At 43.9% G+C, this 19,989-nt stretch overlaps 1 protein-coding gene across 3 annotated transcripts in view; it reads right to left on the reverse strand.

Annotated features, from left to right (window-relative positions):
- Positions 1-19,989, reverse strand: part of LOC126335405 (leukocyte elastase inhibitor-like) — a 195,773-nt gene that overhangs the window by 13,306 nt on the left and 162,478 nt on the right. The gene's annotated exons all lie outside the window — the stretch shown is intronic.

Here is a 19,989-nt window from a genome sequence, read left to right on the forward strand (position 1 = left end):
ACCTTCCTAGACATTGACCTTCACCTCAGAGATGGCTACACCAGTACCTCCGTCCATATCCAACCTACTAACCATCAGCAATACCTCCACTTCGACAGCTGCCACCCATTCCATGCCAAGAAGTCCCTTCTGTACAGCCTATCCACCTGTGGTTGTCGCATCTGCAGTGACAAACAGTTCTCCTCTAAATATACCAAGGGTCTCACTGAATCCTTCACTGACCATAATTATCCTCCCATCCTTGTACAAAAACAAATCCCCCGTGACTTATCTTTCCAGTCTCCCACCACCTCCCAAAGTCCCCTAGTCTGGCCACAGAGGAGCATTCCCCTCGTAACTCAGTACCATCCGGGACTGGAGCAACTGAATTACATTCTCCACCAGAGTTTCGATTACCTCTCGTCACGTCCTGAAATGAATGTCCTACCCACCATCCTTCCCACCCCTCCTACCATGATATTCTGCCATCCAGTGAACCTACACAATATACTCGTCCATCCTTACACAACCCCTGCTCCCAATCCCTTACCTCATGGCTCATGCCTCTGTAATAGACCTAGATGCAAGACCTGTCCCATACATCCTCTTACCACCACCTACTCCAGTCAGGTCACTAACATCACCTATCCCGTCAAATGCAGGGCTACCTGTGAAACCAGTCATGTGATTTACAAGCTAAGCTGCAACCACTGTGCTGCATTCTATGTAGGCATGGCAACCAACAAGCTGTCTGCGTGAATGGCCACCGACAAATTGTGGACCACCCTGTTGCTGAACACACTGCCAAACATGATACCCCTCATCTCAATGACTGCTTCACAGTCTGTGCAATATGGATCCCCCACCAACACCAGATTTTCTGAATTGTGCAGGTGGGAACTTTCCCTGCAATACATCCTACATTCCTGTAACCCTCCTGGCCTCAACCTTCATTAGTCACTCTCATCACCCATCCAGTCCCCTCCCTGTTCCCATTCCAGCACTACACAGCCGTCATTTCGCCGCCACACCCAGTCTTTTAATTTGTTTTTATTTTTATTTCTCTCCTTCCCACTACTTACCCCCTCTCCTCTCCACACCTTCTCTCCTGCCCTCCGTTTAAATTGCAACACTTCACTGTCTGCCACTCCCACTATACTATCCCTCCCCCTCCCCGCCCCAGCCTCCTCCTTACCCCCATGCAGTGTATCAGGACCTTGCTCATTCACCTGTAAACTTTGCTATCTTGGTGTCATATTTTTAAATTGAGTAAATCACATGGTTTTGAAATTCTTGTAAAATGTGCATAATATGTCATTTTAGACTGATGTCAGGGTAAAATGACACAGGAGTAAGACAAAAGAAGATATTCAGATAAACATTAGAATTTGATTTATTTAATACACACATAAAAAAAAGTTTTGTATCACCTCAGTTCCGAGAGTTATGGAACCTGTGCAGAAAATTGGAATAGAGATCAAGATAAATGTCATTTCCACCCTTGTTATTGCTCATGAAAACCACACATTGCATGTTGTACCACCATAAAGCAAGACCTTCAGTGATGGTGGTCCCAATTACAGTACACACTGGTACCTCTAATACCCTATAGCATGTCCTCTTGCATTGATTCATGCCTGCATTCTTCATGGGATACTATTCACAAGTTCATTAAGGTACTGTTGGTCCAGATTGTCCCACTCCTCAATGACTTTCAGTGTAGATCCCTCACAGTGGTTGGTGGGCCATGTTGTCCATAAACAGCCCTTTTCAATCTATTCCAGGCATGTTTGATAGGGTTCATGTCTGGAGTGTATTCTGGCCACTCTAGTCGAACGATGTGGTTATCCTGTAGCAAGTTATTCACAATATGTGCACAATGGGGGCACGAATTGTCGTCCATGAAGATGAATGCCTCTGCACTGTCAGTCAGAGGATGGCATTCATGTATCGTACAGCCATTATGGCGCCTTCCATAACCACCAGTGGCGTACGTCGGCCACTTGTAATGCCACCCCAAAATGGTAGGGAACCTCCACCTTGCTGCAATTGCTAGACAGTGTGTCTAAGGCATTCAGCTTGACTGGTTTGCCTGTAAACTAGTCTCCAACGATTGTCTGGTTGAAGGCATATGTGACACTCATTGGTGAAGAGAACTTGATACCAATCCTGAATGGTCCATTCAGTATGTTGGGCTCATCTGTACTGTGCTGCTCAGTGTCTTGGATGCAAAGCTGGACCTCGCCATGGACATTGGGAGTGAAGTTGTAAATCATGCAGCCTATTGCACACAGTTTGAGTCATAACAAGATGTCCTGTGGCTGCACGAAAAGCATTATTGAACATGGTGGCATTGCTGTCAGGGTTCCTCCAAGCCATAATCCATAGGTAGCAGTCATCCACTGCAGTAGTAGTCCTTGGGATGCCTGAGTGAGGCATCTCATCGACAGTTCCTGTCTCTCTGTATTTCCTCCATGTCTGATCATCATCACTTTGGTTCACTCAGAGACGCCTGGACACTTCCCTTGTTGAAAGCCCTTCCTAGCACAAAGTAACAATGCAGATGCATTTGAACCATGGTGTTGACCATCTAGGTATGGTTGAACTACAGATAACATGAGCCGTGTACCTCCTTCATGGTGGAATGACTGGAACTGATCGGCTGTCGGAACCTGTCTGATATGCGCTGCTCATGCATTTTTGTTTACACATTTGGGCATGTTTAGTTACGTATCTGAACAGTTGAAGAGACTGTGTCTGTGATACAATATCCACAGTCGATGTCTGTCTTCAGGAGTTCTGGGAAGCAGGGTGATGCAAAACTTTTTTTGATGTGTGTACATTTGTACTTAAAAACAAATAAAAAACTATTCCTGAAACAGTTCCTCAACAGTATCAGTTAAGGTTTCTCAGATGTGAGGGAGGGTAAGATTACACCTGTTCCACTTGGACATGGCACATGGGAAGAGTGATTGAGGGTACAGCTCTGTATTAGCTCTAAATTCTCAGAATTTCACACCATGGTCATTTTTCAAGATGCATGAGTATACGAGAGGCCTGCACCAATCATGAATCCCCTGCTGGTTGCCCTACAAATCAACACTGTCCTCTGACATTGCTACTTCCTTATTGGCAACTGCATCATCTGCCCAACAATCTTGCAGAGATTGCAATGCTTTCCACTAGATCATTTACATACATTGTAAACAGTAACAATCTTTGCACACTTCAGTGGACTGCTCTGGAAATTACATACATTTATATCTGTCGATATTGTTTCATTAAAACAAATGTGTAGAGTTCTATCTGCAAGGACATCTTGAATTCAGTAGCAAATCTGGGCCAATTTTTGGTTAGCTTATTTTTCTTTTGAACTAAGCGGTAGTGTGGGACAGTGTGTGATGAAGCAAGCTGGGATAATTTTACTTCCCCTCTTGTTTTGCCATCTGCCTCCTTAAAATTAATTTTTTCACTTTTAATTAATTGTCATTAACATTTGTGAATATAATCTGCATATTCATAAAAGAGAAAGGTTGGCCCTCAGTCTTAAAGACACCAGATCAAATTTTGTGCTTAGTTTTATGTATGTATTTGATGTTCTAATTTATTTTGACTGTTACTAGTTAGTATCTTTTGTTATAGGGTGAAATCAGTGGGTGTTTCATAACTTAAATCCTACTGTTGATGTATTAACAACTATAAATTCTGTACTAAGTATAAGCATTTGGAAGAACGACTTAGACTACTCTTAAAGGATCTATTTGGCTCTATTTGAAAACATGTTAGCAAAGCTGGCTCTTAATTAATCCCAAAGTAATGAACAGTTTTGTCCAAAGTATTGTTTGTGTAACTATATTTCATGATTTAAACAAATAATTCAGCGTAACCCTTGTAGTAGAAGAAACTGTTGAAAGGAACCAATTTTTCGATGTATTCATTTAATTTAATGAGTTAAGTTTTAATTGTAATTTCTGTAAATTAAACTTCAAACAATGTGTAGTTTCAGCACCTATTATTGTGAGTATATATAAGGGCCCAATTTGCAACAGTCATTCCAAGGCCGAGTTTCAGACGAGAAACCTGTGTTGGTTAGAACAACAACAATGCTTCAACTTAACTGTGAAATAAGTGTTACACAGTTAGGCCATGTGTTAATACAATGACAGTGTCTGCTCTATACATATCCTTTTATTCTTCAAGAAGTGTGAACTATGTGGTTAGGCTTTTACTGCTCATACATGTTCAACAGGAATCTATTGTAGCAGCATGTGGACATTTGCCTGCAGCCTATTAATGAGGCTTATCGAAAGTTAAACAATAGTGCACTGGCCATAAAACTGTTTATTATTGGGGGTGGGGGGATGAACAGTGAAAGTAAACTACTGTAAAATGCAAATGTGCATCTGTCAGCTACATCATTTACAGTAGACAGTTTTCAGCCAGTACGTCAACACTGAGGACGATCAACAAAGAAAAGAAATAAAGCAAGGAATGTCACCACAAGCATCAAATACCTTCCTGAAGTCAAGGAGCACCTGAACGCTGAGTGAAGCCATGACTATTGTAAGTAATGGGGAAACGCTTTGAATTAATGGACAAAATGCAACATGTTGTTACCATTCATTTGAAAGGTAGATATTTCACTCCTTTTGAAAATTTACTTTAAATTACATGTAACTTATGAATGTGTGAAATAACTGACACTGAAAGACGGGAACCTTGTAATTTTGACTGCCTATTTTGCTTTAATGCTTACAAGATTCTCACCTCAAGTAGTGCTTACAAGATTCTCAACTCAAATAGTGTACTTTTATTACTATGATTTCTGTGAGTCCGATGACACAGCTCACTAATTAATTGAGACACTAATTAAGATTTTGAATAATTTATGAATATAAAAGGTTATTTTCAAGGCAGGTGCCTTACTCATAAGTATGGGATTTCTAATAGTAGAAGCATAATAGTTTACTAACCTTTAATATTTTCGTAAGCCAAATAAGAGTAAAGTCTTATAGACCACACAAAGTAGCAAAAACTAACCTAGCCAATTTTCAAAGTATTTTCGGAAATCGCATCATATTCGCCTATCTATCTCTAAATAGCCTCCCCTCCCCCAAAATTGCATCTGCCACCAGAACTAACTTGAGCAACATCTATGCATCAAAAAGTCTGCAGCCAGCAAGCTATCTTGTGACTTTATCATTATGTTTTTCATGCTGCGAGTTCGGCTTCAGGTACAAAATGCGTAATACCTATGCTGAAAGAGGCTGTGACTAGAATTTGCCATTATGATAACTATGTCAATCTGTATGGGAAGGGTAGCTGGATTCACACTGGTAGAGGTAGTGTTAATGGACATTAACATTCTTTCATTGTGCAATCATATTTAATTGTGAAGTTTTTCTGGGCCACCCTGACAAACAGTGTGTTATCCTGGTGAAATTATTATGCCACCCAACACTGTGACTGTGACTGTGATATTCTACATCTACATCTACATCTACATGACTACTCTGCAATTCACATTTAAGTGCTTGGCAGAGGGTTCATCGAACCACAATCATACTATCTCTCTACTATTCCACTCCCGAACAGCGAGTGGGAAAAACGAACACCTAAACCTTTCTGTTCGAGCTCTGATTTCTCTTATTTTATTTTGATGATCATTCCTACCTATGTAGGTTGGGCTCAACAAAATATTTTCGCATTCGGAAGAGAAAGTTGGTGACTGAAATTTCGTAAAAAGGTCTCGCCGCGATGAAAAACGTCTATGCTGTAATGACTTCCATCCCAACTCATGTATCATATCTGCCACACTCTCTCCCCTATAACGCGATAATACAAAACGAGCTGCCCTTTTTTGCACCCTTTCGATGTCCTCCGTCAATCCCACCTGGTAAGGATCCCACACCGCGCAGCAATATTCTAACAGAGGACGAACGAGTGTAGTGTAAGCTGTCTCTTTAGTGGATTTGTTGCATCTTCTAAGTGTCCTGCCAATGAAACGCAACCTTTGGCTCGCCTTCCCGACAATATTATCTATGTGGTCCATCCAACTGAAGTTGTTCGTAATTTTAACACCCAGGTACATAGTTGAATTGACAGCCTTGAGAATTGTACTATTTATCGAGTAATCGAATTCCAACGGATTTCTTTTGGAACTCATGTGGATCATTTCACACTTTTCGTTATTTAGCGTCAACTGCCACCTGACACACCACACAGCAATCTTTTCTAAATCACTTTGCAGCTGATACTGGTCTTCAGATGACCTTACTAGACGGTAAATTACAGCATCATCTGCAAACAACCTAAGAGAACTGCTCAGATTGTCACCCAGGTCATTTATATAGATCAGGAACAGTAGAGGTCCCAGGACGCTTCCCTGGGGAACACCTGATATCACTTCAGTTTTACTCGATGATTTGCCGTCTACTACTACGAACTGCGACCTTCCTGACAGGAAATCACGAATCCAGTCGCACAACTGAGACGATACCCCATAGGCCCGCAGCTTGATTAGAAGTCGCTTGTGAGGAACGGTGTCGAAAGCTTTCTGGAAATCTAGAAATACGGAATCAACTTGAGATCCCCTGTCGATAGCGGCCATTACTTCGTGCGAATAAAGAGCTAGCTGCGTTGCACAAGAGCGATGTTTTCTGAAGCCATGCTGATTACGTGTCAATAGATTGTTCCCTTCGAGGTGATTCATAATGTTTGAATACAGTATATGCTCCAAAACCTTACTGCAAACCGACGTCAATGATATAGGTCTGTAGTTAAATGGATTACTCCTACTACCCTTCTTGAACACTGGTGCGACCTGCGCAATTGTCCAATCTGTAGGTACAGATCTATCGGTGAGCAAGCGGTTGTATATGAGTGCTAAGTAGGGAGCTATAGTATCAGCATAATCTGAAAGGAACCTAATCGGTATACAATCTGGACCTGAGGACTTGCCCGTATCAAGCGATTTGAGTTGCTTCGCAACCCCTAAGGTATCTACTTCTAAGAAACTCTTGCTAGCAGATGTTCGTGTTTCAAATTCTGGAATATTCCATTCGTCTTCCCTAGTGAAGGAATTTCGGAAAACTGCGTTCAATATCTCCGCTTTAGCGACACAGTCGTCGATAACAGTACCATCGGCACTGCACAGCGAAGGTATTGACTGCGTCTTGCCGCTTGTGTACTTTACATACGACCAGAATTTCTTTGGATTTTCTACCAAATTTCGAGACAATGTTTCGTTGTGGAACCTATTAAAGGCATCTCGCATCGAAGTACGTACCAAATTTCGCGCGTCTGTAAATTTTAGCCCATCTTCGGGATTTCGCGTTCTTCTGAACTTCGCATGCTTTTTTCGTTGCCTCTGCAACAGCGTTCGGACCTTTTTTGTGTACCACGGGGGATCCGTTCCATCTCTTACCAATTTATGAGGTATGAATATCTCAATTGCTGTTGCTACTATATCTTTGAATTTGAGCCACATCTCGTCTACATTCGCATAGTCAGTTCGGAAGGAATGGAAATTGTCTTTTAGGAAGGCTTCTAGTGGCACTTTATCCGCTTTTTTAAATAAAATTATTTTGCGTTTGTTTCTGATGTATTTGGAAGAAATGGTATTGAGCCTAGCTACAATGACCTTGTGATCACTAATCCCTGTATCAGTCATGATGCTCTCTATCAGCTCTGGGTTGTTTGTGGCCAAGAGGTCAAGTGTGTTTTCGCAACCATTTACAATTCGCGTGGGTTCGTGGACTAACTGCTTGAAATAATTTTCGGAGAATGCATTTAGGACAATCTCGGAAGACGTTTTCTGCCTACCACCGGTTTTGAACAAGTATTTTTGCCAACATACCGAGGGTAGGTTGAAGTCCCCACCAACTATAACTGTATGAGTGGGGTATTTATTTGTTACGAGACTCAAACTTTCTCTGAACTGTTCCGCAACTGTATCATCGGAGTCTGGGGGTCGGTAGAAGGAGCCAATTATTAACTTAATTCGGCTGTTAAGTATAACCTCCACCCACACCAATTCGTACGGAGTATCTACTTCGACTTCACTACAAGATAAACCACTACTGACAGACACAAACACTCCACCACCAATTCTGCCTAATCTATCTTTCCTGAACACCGTCTGAGACTTCGTAAAAATTTCTGCAGAACTTATTTCAGGCTTTAGCCAGCTTTCTGTACCTATAACGATATCAGCTTCTGTGCTTTCTATTAGCGCTTGAAGCTCAGGGACTTTTCCAGCGCAACTACAACAATTTACAACCATAATTCCGACTGTTCCTTGATCCAAGCACGTCCTGTAATTGCCAAGCACCCTTTGACATTGCAGCCCATCCCGCACTTTCCCGAGGCCTTCTAACCTAAAAAACCGCCCAGTCCACGCCACACAGCCTCCGCTACCTGTGTAGCCGCCAGCTGAGTGTAGTGAACTCCTGACCTATTCAGCGGAACCCGAAACCCCACCACCCTATGGCGCAAGTCAAGGAATCTGCAGCCAATACGGTCGCAAAACCGTCTGAGCCTCTGATTCAGACCCTCCACCTGGCTCTGCACCAAAGGTCCACAGTCGGTTCTGTCAACGATGCTGCAGATGGTGAGCTCTGCCTTCATCTTGTAAGCAAGACCGGCAGCCTTCACCAAATCAGATAGCCGCTGGAATCCAGAGAGAATTTCCTCAGATCCAAAGCGACACACGTCATTAGTGCCGACATGTGCCACCACCTGCAGCTGGCTGCACCCTGTGCTCTTCATGGCATCTGGAAGGACCCTTTCCACATCAGGAATGACCCCTCCCAGAATGCACACGGAGTGCACACTGGATTTCTTCCCCTCCTTAGCCGCCGTATCCCTAAGGGGCCACATTACGCGCCTAACATTGGAGCTCCCAACTACCAGTAAGCCCACCCTCTGCGATTGCCCGGACCTTGAAGGCTGAGAATGATCCTCTGAAACAGGGCAGGCAGCTGCATCTGGCTCAGCACGAGACAGTGCCTGAAACCGGTTTGTCAGACGCACCGGAGAGGCTTTCTGATCAGCCTCCGGGGATGCCTTTCGCTGCCTGCCACGACTTGGAACGACCTCCCAATCAACCACAGGCGAGGGCTCAGCCCCACTGCGGGCAGCAACCGGGGCAACCACAGCGGCAGACCGATCTGGGGACAGACGGGATGAGGTTGACATCCCCGTGATACCCGAGTCCAGCTTCCCACAGTGGTGCCCATTGGCAACAGCCTCAAGCTGCGCGACCGAAGTCAGCGCCGATTGCAGCTGTGAGCGAAGGGATGCCAAGTCAGCCCTCATCCGAACACAACAATCGCAGTCCCTGTTCATTCTAATCGATGTTTAACAACAGTTACCGAAACATGAGTCCGTGCCTAGATAACGCAATCGGAACACGCAAAGAATGTATCAGCTAACCTGTACAAATGCCTAACGACTGCACTACAATCTGCTGAATTTACGATTACAGTAACTAAAACTCGAAATTGCACCTCCTATACGAAACTCTCACGCAATTTAAATAAGAATCTACGAAGTAAACACTAAAGCGCGATGCTACAACTGTCAAATACTATAATACGCCCGAAATATATGAATTAAACAATGCAAGTACCCAAAAACACGCAAAGAAATTAATTAAACTATCTAACAAATAAGTAAGCTAGGGTTATACGACTTGCTGCTGCAGCTGCTTATCCAACGGCGGCAGGGAGCACAATGACTGTGACCAACCGACACTGGCTGTTCAAAATAAAAACAGAAGACAGACGACTACGCGAATTTGCACTATTCAGGTACTAAGGCGCGATGCTACAACCCTCAAATACTATAATATGCCCGAAATATATGAATTAAACAATGCAAGTACCCAAAAACACGCAAAGAAATTAATTAAACTAACTAACAAATAAGTAAGCTAGGGTTATACGAATTGCTGCTGCAGCTGCTTATCCAACGGTGGCAGGGAGAATTCAAGTTGAGTGTCCTTTGCCACACTGAAGTACTGTTAATAATTTCATCAAGAGAATGTCTACTGCACAAAAACTTGATAAGAACTGTAACGAAGTACAGTATGTAGCTTTCTCTTACCTGTATACAACAGAGAACTGTGAAACCTGAAGTGGCTATCATTCACAAATATGTCACAAGTGGAAGTAAAAGTGATTTATATCCAACGTGAAATACTGTTCTAATGTTCTGGATGACTAAGAGTGTGTGAAGTGTATGTACAAACTTCCCACTTCTCTTTTACTGGTCGACTTACTTGGTGTACACAGACGATCTTCTTCTCTGGATCACCAGCTTCTGGAATGTCAATAAACTTCTTCTCCAAAGAATGATGCTACTTACAGGAACCTTAAAGACACTCTCTCTCTGCTTGCAAAATACTTAGGTACTCGAAGAATACTTTTCAACAACTATTGGTATATTTGAGCTTCATAAAGAACAACATTCACACTTCACACATAAACATTTGACTTCTTGTAAGTCACTTATATCGTCTCACACTAGAAACAGATTTAAGTAAATTTTAGAAAAGAGTTGGCTTAACAACCATAACTCTGTTATAAACAAATCATAAAATACATCTTGCCTCCGGCAAGTCCAAGATAAGAGTTTTTTCAGAATTCCGAATCTCAAAAGTTTGTGTTATTTATAACAATGGTCACTGATACAATCAACACAGAACAACCCAGAAGTTGCATAGTTATTTCTTGCTCTTTCACTATGACTTGCATGGATCAACCGACAAGTACTTGTCAGTGCCCTTTGACCGCTGTGTCTACAGTCTTCTCACGACAAACTTCAAACCTTCACACACAAACAGGTGACACACAGTGGGTAGGATTTTATCATCCCACTCTCACATCTAAAATATTGTGTTCAAGATGGTAGAAGGTTGAGTGGTTCTAGAATTTATGCCAAAATTCTCAAAACACTACACTGTGTGGGCTACATCACTGGAACCATCTTTTTTGTCACTGGCACTTTTCAGCTTGTTACAGTGATTGAGAGAAGAAGTGTAAGCTACCAAGAGCACCAAAGCAGGTACCAAGGGCCCCAAAGCGGATAAAGTGACTTTGTTACAATTTGTTCTATGGCATTTGAAAAACTTTTATCAAGCACATTAGAGAAAGGAAGTTAACTGAGGTTCTCCTACATCAAACCAAGATGCGTGTCAATCAGGCAAATCATGTGAAAGAGCTGCTCACCAGCCTGTTGGGAATGAAGAATAATCACCACTCTTTCAGGAAATGGGCTTTCATCTTCCTGGATTTTGAGAATGCTTTCAGCTACAAGACCTTCAAAATCATGGTTAAATCTGTAGAAATGCATGGCATCAAAACCAGTATATGTAGGTGGATTAAGAGCATTCCAAGTAGACAAAAGGTGGCAGCACCATGAAAGATGTGATCAGCACCACTATAGAGTGTCAGCTAAATAGGGTCTTGTCCCTAATGCTGTGAACCTGGTGGTGGAAGGGCTCATAAAGAAGCTAAATGCTAAGGACTATATTTGTCAAGGACACACATATGATTTGGTGATAGCCTACGCAAATTTGGAAGTACTGTTAGAACAATGGCACAGTTCACTTTGAACATTGTGAAATTTGGTGCAGCACTGGAACTTTAAGCTCTTCAGCAAAATCCTAGCAGTAGAGTGGTGTGAAGAACCTAGTATTAACCCTGGATGCAAGGCAAAATGTGCTCTTATGTGAGCTAGGAGGGCCTGTGGAAAAAATGAGGTCTTAGACCCAAAGGAATACAATGCATTACACGTCTATAAAAAGGTATATGATAAATTATAGGGCTAAAGTATGGAGGTACAAAGGAGAACAGAAGGTGGATGCTAAGGAGCTCAAAAAGTTGCAGATTTCATCCTACCATGTCATAATGGGTGAAAGAAGCAGCTCTCCCATTGTTGGATTGGAGACTGTGCTTGAAATACCCCATTACATCTTTGAGTTACAATGGAGGTTGTACAGTTTCAAAACTGGTAAAAACTGATGTTCCTTAGGAATTACAGAATCCCATACTAACAGAATGAAAGTGCTAAACATAGGGAAATTCCAGCTGAAAATACAGTACTTTCCAGCTGCTTCAATTAACTACAGGAGAAAGAACAGTGAAAGAAAGAACCAGGAATCTGTTCAGGTGACGCAGTCTGGTATGCTGAGAAGATACACCACACACCATTAGGTGGTTTGTGGAGTATTATGTAGGTGTCCAAAACAGATGAACGTGCTGGAGCTGGTGTATTGGGTGGGTGCAGCCTTGACTAAGGAGAACAGTAGTTCTATAAAAGCTGGGTGTAACATTCCAGGTGGAAATATTTGCTATGAGAGTGTTTGGAGAGGTAAATATGTATAGGTGTTACAAGAATTGTAACATTCATTCAGACAAGTAGCTTTAAAAAATCTGTCAGCCCCTGTGACTAGTTCAAAGATTATTGCAGAATGCCATGATACCCTTGTGTGGTTAGGAGACAGCAACAAGGCAAATGTGCCATGTGTCCATGGTAATGAACAAGTTGAAAAGTTCGCCAGAGCAGGGGCAACATATCCATTTGGTGGAATGGAACCTGCCTTAACCATAATATAGGCAATGGTGGAATCTAAATTATGTAGCTGGATCAGGAGGGAGCTCATAGAATATTGGACTAAAATCGAAAAACAAATGCATGGCAAGCTAATGATACCAAAAGCATGTTTTAAGAGAAATTCTGCAATTGTGGGCTTGAACAGTAGGCAGATGAAACTCATGGTAGATCTAATGACTTGCCATGGGAATTTCAGGACTGGAGCAAAAGAATAATATTTTCTGTCATGATTTTGACTACCTCTCATCATATCTTGAAATGAGAAATATACTTCCCACTATCCTCCCCATTTCTTCTATTATGGTATTCTGCTGCCCACAAACCAACGTTATGTTCTTGTCTGTTCCTATTGCACCCCTGCTTCTGATCCCTTGCCCCATGCCTCATATCTCTGCAGTACATCTAGATACAAGACCCATCACATACATCCTTCCTCTGGCACCTACTCGAGTTCTGTGACAGGCATCTCGTACCTCATCTAAGGCATGGTCACCTGTGAAAGCAGCCATGTGACTACCAACTTAACTGCAACCATTGTGCTGTATTCTGTGTGGGCATGACAAACAAGCTGTCTTTCCATACATGTGGTCACCACCAGACTATGATCAAGACACCATGGGACTGCCCTGTTGCTGAGACTGCCACCAAACACAATGAGCTCAACTTCTATGACTGCTTCACGGTCTGTGTCATTTGGATTCTTCACACCAACACCAATTTTTCTGAACTGCAAAGTTGGGAACACTCCCTGCAACATATCCTCCACTCTCATTGTCACTGTGGCCTCAACATTTGCTGCTCTTCACCTATATCCTGCTACCACTCCAGTCCTATGCAAGTCTTCTATCACACCACTGCACCTGAAGAGTAATTTCCCCTTTTTTACTTGTCTCTTCTTCCTCCCTCCCCCCTCGCCCACTATCTCCCCCACACAGCCTTCCAAGGCCACAAATTGTGTGTGTGTGTGTGTGTGTGTGTGTGTGTGTGTGTGTGTGTGTGTGTGTGTGTGTGTGTGTGTGTTTTAAACTTATGTAAATTTATGTGAGTTTTGTTGTTAACATCCAATGAAGGATGTAGTCTGATAGCTGAATAATTTCTATCAATTGTTTTCATTGTGTCGCCTCTATATGGTTAGAAGCATCTATTCTTTCCTACTGTTGCTAATCCATTCAATTCCTTTACAGAGTATGTATGTAGTTACAGGTATGTGCTGCTAACCTACAAGCAGTGAGTTGCTTGTACGCAAACTCTGTATGTTATTTCCAAACATAAGCAACAAATACATCCTCCCCACTCACTGTAAATTACTTAATCCTAATACAAACATTAATTTGGTTTTGTTTTGCTTTAGGACACAAAAAACAACTGGGGTCATACATGCCCAAGTCCAAAGTAAAGAACACAAAGACAGATAAGAGTTAAAAAACGACTATACATCAGTCCCAGCTGACATAAGAGAACATAGCTAAAAACAGGGATGTGGAGACAAGAAGTACCATAATTCCTATTATGTACCTCACCAATACTCCATGCCCTGAATGCAATAATGTCCCTCTCAGGAAAAGCTTCAAGGCCACCTAATGAAGCATCACCAGTCCGAACAAAGGCTACTGTTAGCTTTAGGACACAAGAAACAACTGGGGTCATACATGCCCAAGTCCAAACAAAGAACACAAAGACAGAGAAGAGTTAAAAAACGACTATACATCAGTCCCAGTTGACATAAGAGAACATAGCTAAAAACAGGGATGTGGAGAAAGGGCTAAAAAAGACACCACACAGAAATGGAGGTCCAAAACTAAAACTGAAATGGCATTTGCCATATTGCTTTGGTGGAGAAAAAGTAAAATGCAGTCGACAGCATGCACATAAAATACAGTCGACAGCCTGCACGTCATTTGCTAAAATGGCCGATAACTCAGATGAAAACCCAAGTGGGAACATAAATGGTTCCAAAAATGGGCATTCCGTCAGCAAGTGGCAGACAGTTAAAACTTGGGTGCAATGTGTACAAATTAGTGGGGTAGCATTACTTGTCAAATGACAATGGCTGCAAAGGCAGTGTCCAATATGCAGCTGAGTTAAAATGACCTCCTCCCAGCGGAATGGCTGAGAGGAAGTTGTCCAAGCTGCTGGGAGAGGTTTAATAAGTCAGACCTTATTCCCATGAAGGGAGGACCATTGGTGATGCCAAAGAGACACCACCGCTGACAGATGGCAACGAGAGATCAGTGGAGGGAATATAGGAACTAGTGGACTGAGGTAAGAGGACTGCAGCCTTGGCAGCAGTGTCAGCAGCCTCATTTCCTGGCAGACCAACATGACCAGGAACCCACATAAACATCACAGTGACTCCACCAAGAGTGAGCAAGTAACAGTTTTCCTGGACCAGTTGAACTAAAGGAGGGGTGGTGTACAGCACATATAGACTTCGAAGGGTGCTGAGTGGGTGTGAGCAGAGGAAACAATTGAAAAGTCTGTGTCACCGGATGTACTCCATGGCCTGATACAAGGTGAAGGGCTTGGCTGTAAATACTGAGCAGTGTGCCGGAAGCCAATACTGAAAGTCACAGGCACCAATGAGGAAGGCGCACCTGACCCCACGGTCAGTCCGAGAGCCATCAGTGTATACTATCGCAATGTTTCATGCGAAGGTCGTGAAGCTGAAGTGATGGAGTGAGGCTGGAGTAGTGTCCTTACGAAGCAAATGAAGGCTAAGGTTAACATGGGCCACTTCACAAAGTCAAGGTGGTCCAGGGTTCATGCCCACCGGGAAAGTTGAAGTTTAGTGTGCAGTTAAGCCGCTGGAGCAAGTGCTGAACGCGGTCTCCAGGAGGTAACTGAGATAAGGGACATGCCCCATACTGGTGATCAAAGGGATCATCAAAGAAGGAAGCATAGGATGGGTGGCCACTCATGGCAAGCAAATGGCATGTGTACCTGCTGAGGAGAAAGTCACAGCGGTAGGATAGTGGTGTTTCAGCAGCTTCAGCATACAGACTCTCAATTGGGCTAATGTAAAAAGTGCAATGGCCAAACGGATGCCACGGTGGTGGATAGTGTTGAGATGGCGTAAGAGGGATCGATGTACAGATGCATTAACAAAGCACCCATAGTCAAGTTTCGAACAGAGAAGGGACCGGTACAAATGGAGGAGTGTGGTTCGATCGGCACCACAGGAAGTACCATTGAGGATACATAGGACATTGAGGAACCGTGTACAGCAGACTGCCAGGTAAGACACATAGGATGACAAAGAGTGTTTCCTATTGAGCATGATTCCTAGGAATTTTCATAGTTTCAACTAATGGAAAGGCAACAGGCCCAAGATGTAAAGATGGTGGAAGAAACCATTTCTGCTGCCAGAAATTCATACCAACGGTTTTGTCGGTGGAAAAACAAAAGACATTCTTGATTCTCCAGGAGTAAAGACTATCAAGACACCACTGAAGACGTCGCTCAGTGAGACAGGTCAGTGTAGAAATGCAATAGCTGGCAAAATCGTCAACAAAAAGTGAGCCAGAGATACGCAGTGGGAGGCAGGCCATTATAGGGTTAATGGCAATAGCAAAGAGGACAATACTCCGGATGGAACCCTGAGGCACACTGTTTTTCTCGATAAATGTGTCTGATAAGGCAGAACCCACATGCACCTTGAAAACTCAGTCCTTTAAAAATTCCTGAAGGAAAAAGGGCAGGCGGCCACAGAAGCCTCACATGTAAAGAGAACGGAGGATACCAGTTCTCCAGCATCTGTTGTAGGCCTTCTCCAAATCAAAAAACATGGCCACTGTCTGGGATTTCCACTGTGCATTTGTTAGTAAATTGTGAGACTTGAGCCACTATACCAGCCAGGTATGAATCATATGTTCCATCACCTTGCAAACACAGTTGGTGAGAGAGATGGGGCAGTAGCTAGAAGGAAGGTTTTTGTCTACCAGGCTTGGGTATGGGTATGACGGAGGCTTCACAACAAAGTCTGGGAAATGTGCCCTCTGCCCAGGTGTGGTTGTATGTGTCAAGCAGAAAGTGCTTGCCCACAAGAGAAAGGTGCTGCAGCATCTGAATGTGGACAGCATGTGGACCTGGGATGGAGGATTGTGATGAACTGAGAGCATGATCTAGCTCCCTCACAGTAAAGCTAGCATTGTAGCACTCTCAATTCTGATAAGAGAAGGGTAGTGCCTGAGCCTCCTCCACTCGTTTCTGATGGAGGTAGCAGGGTGATAGTAGGAAGAGCTTGAAACTTCCGCAAAATGGTGGCGCAAGGTGTTGGAGATAGCAACAGCGTGCATGATAACATCATTTGCTACTGTAAGGGCCAGAAAATGGCGAATGGATTTTGGTCCCAGAGAGTCATCGAAGATTGGCCCACATCACAAGAGGAAGGGGCGGAACTGTTAAAAGAACTAGTGAATGAAATACAGCTAGCTTTTTTACTATCCTGAAGAATGTGATGATGCTTTGCATGGATCTGTTTATAATGAATGCAGTTGAATATCGTAGGATGATGGTTAAAAATGTGGAGAGCACTTCTCCGTGTACAAATTGCATCGCGCCATGCCTCAGTCCACCGAGACTGGGACACGATATGGTAAAGGGGAAGTGCAAGGAATGGAAAGTTCTGCAGAAGTAAGGTTAACGTTTGTGAGACATTACACCTGGTCATCACAACTGGGGAAATCTTGCCCTCGAAGTTCACCAGGGAAGAGTAAAGCCACCAGGCGGCCTTAGTAAGCTGCCATTTGGGTTTTGCACGCAGGTGTGGTAGTAGTCGCAAAAGGATAGCACATGGGAAATAGTCGCTCTGGTAGGCATCAGAATGAACGGACCACTCAAGATGATGGGCAAACTGGGCAGTGCAGAAGGATTGGTCCAAAGGGGAATAGGTGAGTGAGGAGTCAGAAAGGAAAGTGGGTGCCCCAGTGTTAATGCAAAAGAGGTTGTGTTGATTAAGAAGATCAGCCAGGAAGGCACCCCTCTGACAGGTTCTGGGCGTACCCCAAAGTGGATGATGCACATTAAAGTCACCGAGTAGCAGAAAAGGGGGAGCTAGCTGCCCAGTAAGCTGAAAGAAGTCTGCCCTGGTGACATTGAATGACGGAGTGATATAAATGGTACAGAGGGAAAAAAATCAGGAGGGGAAGAAAAAGGCAAACTGCAACAGCTTGAAGATGGGTGGGCAGGGAGATTGATTGACTATGAATGTCATCCCATATGAGCAGCATGATGCCCCCATGAGACGGAATGCCGACCTCACGGGGAAGGTCAAAACGAACAGGGAAGAAATGTGAAAGCTCAAAGCGATCATGAGGGTGCAATTTCGTTTCCTGAAGGCAGAATACAAGGGGATGCTGTGATGTTAAAAGAAGCCATAAATCCTCTTTGTGGGACCAAAGGCCACGAACATTCCATTGGAGGAGAGTCATGATGAAGAAGAGATGTAGGGGTGTCACCTCAGCGGCTGCCGAGTGACAGCCTGTGAAGGGTCACTGCTACAGGGCACAGAAGCAGGAAGATCCTGCTCCACGGGGTCCACAGAAGCATTGGCTTGCTTGTGCTGTCGGTCTGTGGAGTTCAGCACTGAAAAATGGTTAGTGGTGAACACTGACGACATGGAGGCCAGCCGGGCTTAGGTATCACGGGGCAACACAGTCAAAGAAGTTCTTTGAGTCAGTGAAGGAGAAGACAGTTTGCCTTTGGTGGACTTCTTTGAGCCTTTCTGGTTAGAGGAAGACTCAGGTGTTGTTTGGCTGGAGGGATGGAGAAAGTCTTCATGGGAGTACTCCTTCTGTCCTTTCTGGCCTACCGGTTGTGTAGCTGGTGGCTTCGTCCCTTGAGGCAAGGGTTTGATGGCTTGTTGCACAGCTGGATAGGAGGATGGCAATACTACCTTGAAAGGGGGAGATTACACAACCTCAGAGCTGAATTTTTGGTTGCATTTCTGCATGGACATGTCCTTCATGGAGCAAGAGGTAGCAAGAACAGAACTGTAAGTGCCAGATGGGAGAATGCAGGGATTGTGACTTGCCAGTAACTTGCGTGTAACTGGGTAAGGCACTTTCTCCTTTACCTAGATCTCTTGGACAGCCTGCTCATCAAGATACACAGGGCAATCCTAAGAGGAGGCAGCATGGCTGCCATTGCAGTTGATACAGTGGGGAGAAGGAGGCAGACAATTGCCCTCCTGCACATCCCTACTACAGTTTACACATTTGGCTGGTTGTTGACAAGATGTTCTAGTGTGTTTGAAAAGATGACACTGGTAGCAGTGCATTGGGTTCAGAATGTACAGTCAGACTGTGGTAATTTCATAGCCTACTTTGATCTTGGACGGAAGCAGGTGGACACTAAGGAGGAATCTACCTTTTTCATCACCCGATGGATGGCAGTGACACCCTGATCAGAGAGCTAAAATTGGATTTTGGCCTCAGTTAGACTGTTGAGCAGCCTAGTATAAATAACACCAATTCAAAGTTCTGTGGACCTCGACACTAACAGGGTAGCTGTGGAGAAGTGAGGTGGCAAGCAATTTTTGTGCTTGAGAATCAGAAGGAACCTCCAAAAGCAAAGTGTCATTCCATAAATGAGAGCAGGATTTCACAGGGCAAGCAATTGCATGAACACTCTTCTGAATAATAAACGGATTTACTGTGGCGAAGGACTGACTGTCTTCTGTATGTGATACCATGAGGAACCATGGTGCAGCAGGAAGGGTCATTGGATCATCAGCCCCATTACGCTGACATTTTGTAGACATTGGTTGCTAAGATGATTGACTCATTGCAAGAAAATTCCCCACGATTGCCAGCATCTCCGATGGCGTGTTCCTTCCAACTGGGGGCCTCCTTCACAAGGAGGCATACCTGCCTTAGGTGATTGTCCACACCTCAGGTCACACCTCCTGAAGACCTGACAGAGGGACCAATTGGCAATTTGGGAAGGTTGCAGCTAAAGCAATCACCCCTCTCTGGGCCTGGCCTGTACCAGGGGTACATATGAACCCTATCTGTCGACCCGATTCTAGGAATTACGCATAGCCCAGTCACCTGCTACGCACCAGATGCATGGGCTGGCCTTGAAGTGCACTGGGAGGAAGAAGAAAAAGAGGAACCTGAAACACCAAAGTGGAGGAATGAGAGGGGAAGGAAAACAAAGAAAGGAAAAGGGAGCAAAAAACAGTGGTGAGACTGTTCTTATGTCAGCTGCAGCCAATGCGGAACATTCCCAGTAACATCCCAGACATGTTCCCCAAGGGAGAGGAAAAGTATAGCAAGGGGATAGACATGCAGTATGGAAGGGAAATGATGCTGCAAAGGCTGGGGTCCCGTGGCAGCAAAGCACGAACCCACCAAAGAGTGGCGAGCCCCTTGGGGGGGCAATCCTTAATGA

This window comes from Schistocerca gregaria, chromosome 2, assembly GCF_023897955.1.
Source record: "Schistocerca gregaria isolate iqSchGreg1 chromosome 2, iqSchGreg1.2, whole genome shotgun sequence".
In the NCBI taxonomy this organism is placed as follows: domain Eukaryota; kingdom Metazoa; phylum Arthropoda; class Insecta; order Orthoptera; family Acrididae; genus Schistocerca; species Schistocerca gregaria.